The following is a 7,177-nucleotide window of genomic DNA, read 5'->3' as shown; positions in this document are numbered from 1 at the left end:
AAGTAAAACACTCACAAAAATGTTGTATTTTGACAAATTTGACGCAAGATTTAAGTTGGATTGTAGCATATGATTACATTTTCGGGACGGGGGAGCATTCAAATAATGTTGTACATATTTGTGACTAACATTTAAAAAAAAAAAAGCATATTCTCGTTTTTGAATTTATTTGGAAAATATAATTTGAATATATGTATATGTATTCATACTATATAAATATTAATGATTTATAATAAACTTATAATCAATATGCATGATAATAATTTTCTTATTGGCGACAATAGTATCCCACAGCTATGGGGAATTATTGTTAGGTATACCTGCAATATATTGGTACTGCTACATTTAGATACTAGTGTAGTAAACTCTTATTGGAACGGGTACTTTTAATGTGATTACGTAATAAAAAATGATTCTTTGATGATAATAAAAGGAAAATAAAAACTGGCATTAAATTTCTTAGCTACCCCATACTTACACAAAAATCATGTGGACATGCCTGCAAGTACATGTGAATTCCCAAGTAACATTTTGCTATTATTGGTGTAGTAAATGGAAATTTACTACTTTAAAATGGATTTTTCCCCATTCATATTTATCTCTTTGCCAATCAAAACAGTGTTTAATTGACTGTTTGACTCAACAATTTCCATTATTCCATCCACATTTTCGAGAATTGGATCTTCCAGAGCGTGGTGCATCTTTGACATCAAAATTACCGGAACTGCATGGACGAAACCTAAATTGCAGTGTCAAAAACATAAACATTACATTCATTTTTAGCCACTAGGCTTTTGTTTTTGCTACTATCAAAGAAAAACTATAACAATTGCCTATTTTGTTTTACTTTTGACGGGCCAACAAACTACACAAAACTCTAATAAAAGTAGTTTTTTCCACCACAATCTATATTTTGCAAAATAAAATGGAGCCTCTTGTGAGAATTTCTTATCATACAATAGTTGGATTGTCTGAGTACAATATAAATTTTAATAAAAATGCACTAGATCAGGGAAGTCTAGCCTTTTAATATAATGGTTTACATTGCCTCTTGAAATATTTTAATGGGCCACAAACCTATTAAGTTAAATTTCTTGAAAAAATCGATATATTAAACAAAACTCTTAAATACAATTTTATTTCAATTTTTCTACCAATTATAAAAAAAGGGTCAATCTAATTTTTCATGGCCAAACTGCTTAAAAAAGCTAACCTTGCAATCCTGTAAGAGTCTCAGAAAATACAAAATACCGTCAAATATTTTTCAATGTTTGTACGTATTGGAAATTTTATAGATAGCCTGGGCATTTTGCGCATTGCCCGTAGTTCAACGTTAAATATGCTGACTTGAACTGTACCCTTTCCCAAAATGTCGGTTTTAAGAAAAAAAATTAGGCCTTTCAATTTATTAATTTATTTGATTCATCTCCTGAATCAAACCATATATTCTCAAAAATTTATATCTATTTTAAAATATTATGCAAGCATCAAATAATATTATTTGGGAAAACGAGAAAGTCAAAGAACTTAAGGGAATAGTTTGGAGCATACTCATAAATTTAAAAATTGAAACAAAATATTATTATACTTCAAAAAAACTTTATTAATCTATTAACATCTTTAATTTCATATAGTTATGGTGCTAAATTATTATTATAAGCATTAAGAAATAAAAATTTTTGAAGCGCCCTCTATGTTTTTAAACGTACTTAACTAGTATAATTCAATGTTTTGGGCTATTTACCCCCTAGTTTTTTTTGTATAAAAGGTTGCGAGATACAATAAAACTAAAAATGTGAAGAGTTTCAATTTGTTTTAAAAGTTATTTATGCTCTATTTGGTTTGTACATAATGGAGTTGTATATTTTTGAATCCATAAAAAACCAATATACATATGTACGAGTATGTATCACATTGCTCAATGCAATGCTTGCAAATAGTACTAGCAGTTATACTTTAACTACGAGTATGATCATTAAAGCAAGTGATTATTTTTTATTCAAATAAACGTACGAATAGTTTTTATGATTGTCTACATATTCTGAGCCTTAAAGGATTCCTTTTGGAGGAATAATGTATCCATAAAGTTGATATAAAACATAGTTAAATATGTTTTATATGGTGTATGATTCTCGTCTTCCGTATTGGTCTGAAAATCCTTAGACCGGTCTTATACCATTATATTTTTTGAAAGACCGAACTAATTCACTCCAAGCTCAGTATGGAAAAGTATTGTCGTTAAATCTGTCAACACAAAAATTCGTCTTAATCAAAAATAAAAAATAACATTAATTGATATTTGAAAATGAAATTTCACTTGATTTAAAATTTTGGTCCAAATTTTCAGAACACATCCGGACCGAAAAATATCGGCTTAGAAATATACTAACCCCCAAAAAATTCGCTCTCCAATCAAGTTTCCATTTAATCATTCTTATTCATTTTTTGAAATTTCAATACTTCATTTATGTACATTTAATTTTTTTATGTCGTTTCGAAGGTCACAGGAGAGTTGGAACTCAAAAGGTATATAACAGTGGTCTCAAATCGGGGGTAGAATAGGTCCATGAAGTCACCCATGGAGGAGGCAGGTTCATGATGGGGATGGCCTAGGTACGCTCTTGAAACAATTAAGAAAAATAAAATAATTCAAAAAATTATCCATTTCATGGGTAATAGAATCAAACGATCCAGTTTCAGGATTATAATAAATGGCGGGAAGTGAACCTCCCATTGAAGTAAATGTCTTCACTAAGATGAAAGAGAGTATATTCCAATAAAGTATATTGCCTTCCAGGATTTAGTTTATAAATTAAAGTTTAAGGAAATTGCAAGTTATACTTTCGTTGTAAAGTATGTCTTTTATTACAAACAGGACATCAAGAAAATCTTATGTACCATACTGTCAAGAAATGTCAAATTTTAGAAGTTTTTTTTAAAAGTACCCCCCCCCCAAAAAAAAAAAAAAAGGAAAATACCCAGTCACGGCCATGCATGATGAAGGAACGTCATAAATTGATTATCTTTCGCTATTGTATCATAATCAGTCATTAGGAGCGTCCATAGGATTTTATTTGGGGGAGGGAGGCTTTATTTTTTGGGTTGGGCCTGAATTTGACAAAATGACCTTGATTGGGGAATCCCCTCTATCACAGTCCTTGTATATCCTGATATTTTCTCAATTGGTACTGAAAACCGTTACTAAATTTTTTTATTTATAAGGGAGGGGCTTTTTGAAGGGTCTTTGACAATTTGACAGAATAATTTTCCACATAAATGTCAAATTTGACAAATAGAATAAAATAAAAAAATGACAAAATACAACTTTGACAAAAAGTTTTTTGAAAAAAAATCAAAGAATAAATAATTTTATTATTTATTAAAGTTTCGACCTTTCGAAAAACTTTATATTTTCTATAAATTTGGCAACAAGATTTTAGTCCGGGGGATGTATCGTAGTCACGGTACCTACTATGAAAAGTTTAAAACCCACTTGTTTAAATATTGGAGGGGTAATTTTGAAATGACCTTCCAGAAAGTGCAGTTATAGAATTTTTCATCTTGACCTAAAAAGAGAGCATAATATCATTGGTCGCTAGGATCAATTTAGATCATTCGAAGCAGCCTTCATTTGATTTTAACAAATAAGGGATTCGTACAATTTATTTAATTAATATGGGTATTATAAAAAAAAGAGTCATTAATTCAATTTAAAATATATTTTCTGAAAAAAGGTCATATTAAAACTATTAAAAATTTTAAAACAAATATAGAAAAGAGCCTTGTACATTTTTCTTTAGCCTAGACCTTCTCAGGGATTCTCCCCTTATTTCAATGTCCATGTTGAGCACATTAGCTTCTATGATTACATAATTAATCATAGATAGACATATCCTGTACACGTGTAATTCGTCAACATAAAAACAATCTTAATCAAAAAAAAAAAAAAAATCTCAATTTATTGCTCTCCTTCCTAAATATAAATAGCCCATTATTTAATTGACTATTTGAGCTCAATAATGGGATTCATACTATAATTTGTAGAATGGGTACAGATACCAAGTAATAGTATTGATACATGATACTTTGTTTAGTTCCAATATGTCCCTTCAAATACGAGTATAATCTATTTGATCTTTCAATAACTGATTGATATTTTTTTATCTTTAAGAACATGTTTATAAATAGTTTATTTATAGATATTTAAGGTAATTATATTCAAAATACCCATGTAATCCTGGGTGGTTTTTTTTTGTTAATAGGGCACATATATCAAGGTGGAAAAAAAGATTGAGTTATGTTTAACGTGTAAGGGTTTAATGAACAAAATATGACATCTATTTAAAAGAAAAAAACTGATCAAAATAGATAAAGGAAAGGCATGTTTCTGAGGCCCTTTCCCTAGCTGATACTTTTACTTTATATGTATTTATGTACAAATAAAAAGAAGCTTGAAATTAAAAATATGGGTAAGACCTACTTTAATATTTTCTTCACCACTACTGATATATTTTTTCGATCCAGCTACTCTTTGTTCAAGAAACATGTGAATAAACATAAAGTATGTATTAGTCCATATATAATATATCATTATCAATAAGTTCCTATGTGTGTCAAAAGTATTTCCCGCAGAAGAAAATAAAGGGCAAAAATAGTATAGTAAGACGTTTATCATTTTTACTGCAATAATTTGTTGTAATATTTGTTTTAGGACAACTTTGATTAATATGTTACAACATAATGTTACTTTACATAGAAACAAAGGATAGTTTAGTAATTGAGTTGTTGTTTTTGCCAAAAAAATTCTACAAAGAATATTAGGTCAAGTAAATAGTTCTGACTGGTTTTTGCTAGATGTCTTTATTGAGCTATATCTCACGATTAATACATTTCTAAATAACTAAACGCGACCCTTAGCCTGAGGATATACAATGGTCCAGCGTTTTAACACTTTTTCTCAAATATTTTTTTCATTGAATTGATCAAATTTGAGCCTTACAATTAAGTCAGTTTGACTATCAAAATTAATTATAAATACAATAATTTAGTTACATTTAGAAAAAAATAATTTTGCTTTATAAAATTATTTTTATAAATTATTTATATATATTTACGATAAAGCAATCATTAAATTAATTTAGGTTCCCATGTTGTGTAGTTATAAGCATTTCATTGGTATCGCTGCTAATTCTATTTACTCTTTTCAATATAATTTTCTCAGCAATAAAAAATACCCACTTGTTCGTCACAAAAATTGATGGAATGGATAAGTATTTCATGGTTTGAGATGAGATTAATCTCTGCTCAAATGTATTGATCCGGGTAGCATATTGCAAATAATATTTGGAGTCCAAGTAATAATGGAATCCAACTCTATTATTGGTGAGTCAACATAAAAATAATCTTGAACAAAAATCAAATAAAGGAGAAAAATCATTATATAATTTTCACTCCATTTTTACTCATACTTACAGACAAATTTTTACAATTATGGGCTTTATTTATGGGATCATTTGAGATATCCAAGAATATTAGTTATAGTTTAAAACATTATTTGATTTCCAATGCTTAAATTGGCTCTGATATGGGCTATCACATATAATCTCTCAATTTCTCATTCCTTTATTTTGGCGCTGCCAAAGGATTAGAAATGGATGATAATTTGTAAAAGAACATAAATTTAACCCAGACTCAATATTGAGGAAAATTATTGTAGCTTGCTTTTGTGTTGACAGGCCACACATAGATATATGTATAGAAATATAAATTATATTCTTAAAGTCAAACGTACTGACCCTGACTATCAAAAGTATTCATTATTGACAAACTTACAATAATCTATTTTACATCAATTAATTGAATTGATATGTAAAAGACATGTCAACTTTCAATGCCTCAATCATAGGAAATGAAGGATGTTAATTGAATCTTAAATATGACCTATTTAACATTAGTAGTATAGTAATTAAAAATCATCCTTTATTCATTAATTAATTATTTAATTTATGTATGTTAGTACATATTTAGGTAGGTATTTAAAAATCCGAACTTCTGAACTTGATATCATCACTTCACGTTTAGAGTTCCACGAAAATGAATCACATATTAAGAGGCCTTTACCTTTTCCTTCTCATCATCGCCTTCGCTTTTGGTGGGCCTATACAAAAGGCCACAAGTAAGTGAGCAATGATATTTTCTCTTTTCTGTCTACCCTTTTTAAATTTTGATTTCTAACAAAAATATTTTCCATTGCGAATTTTTAATTGTTATTCAGGGTTAGAACTAAAATGATTCTAATTTTATTTTACACTGTAGATATTATCTAATTATATCTATTATTTCTCTAGTCAAGACTCCAAAGCCTCCAATTAAAAATGACAACATGTTTAAAAAAATAGGTAAATTAAATAAATGTTTTGAGAATAATTTATAATTTCGATACAAAACTGTTATTTCTTTTAACTATAGTTGTCTCAAGAGCGATACTCTGAATACAAGGATTCAATGGTTGGATATTTATTTATTATTTAAATCATATTTTTTCATCTTTGAAAAATTTGATACTTTAATTTTTAAGCAATTAACTTATTTTACATAAATAACCCATACTTTGGTTTTTAAATTATTTTTTAATAAAGCAATTGTAAAAAAGAATAACAATCGAATTTAAATCATATTATTAGAGTTGTACATCATAAGTAATTTTAAGCATGCAAGTTTCTTCAATATTTTTATTTCCTTAATCAATAATATTTATTGCTTAGTCATTGAGGAGAGAACATATAAGTATGAAGTGTAACCGGACTCAGAGTAGAATTGAGGTTCAAAAAAGTAATCAACGTCCTTGTTTGGTAAGGAGTGGGACTTATGTTCACTTCCTTTATCTCATAGTTGCTTGAAGCTAATGTAATTAAACGTCAAAGCTTAAGTTAATATCTTTATACGGAATGGGATATGTGATATTACTAAATTTAGACCCTTATTAATATAAACTGGCTCTTATATATGATAGGGGGGGGGGATGAATTGCTGCTTTTAAAAAGGGAACCTTCAACATTTAAATTAGCATTAGTACAGGAAAAATATTTAAATTCATACATATTTCTTTTATTATTGATTTAAAACAAAATTACACCAAAAATACGTAATAATTCTTATTTCAAAGGAAGATGCTAAG

At 28.2% G+C, this 7,177-nt stretch overlaps 1 long non-coding RNA gene across 1 annotated transcript; it reads left to right on the top strand.

The window, feature by feature from the left end:
- The first annotated feature begins 6,010 nt into the window (after positions 1–6,010).
- LOC121120754 (uncharacterized) lies at positions 6,011–6,648 on the top strand. Its single transcript, XR_005865197.2, has 3 exons — positions 6,011–6,175; positions 6,348–6,398; positions 6,469–6,648. It is a non-coding gene; the product is annotated as an uncharacterized lncRNA (long non-coding RNA).
- The last annotated feature ends 529 nt before the right edge of the window (positions 6,649–7,177 follow it).

This window comes from Lepeophtheirus salmonis, chromosome 1 (genome assembly GCF_016086655.4).
Source record: "Lepeophtheirus salmonis chromosome 1, UVic_Lsal_1.4, whole genome shotgun sequence".
In the NCBI taxonomy this organism is placed as follows: domain Eukaryota; kingdom Metazoa; phylum Arthropoda; class Copepoda; order Siphonostomatoida; family Caligidae; genus Lepeophtheirus; species Lepeophtheirus salmonis.
This window is presented reverse-complemented; position numbering and strand designations above follow the sequence as displayed.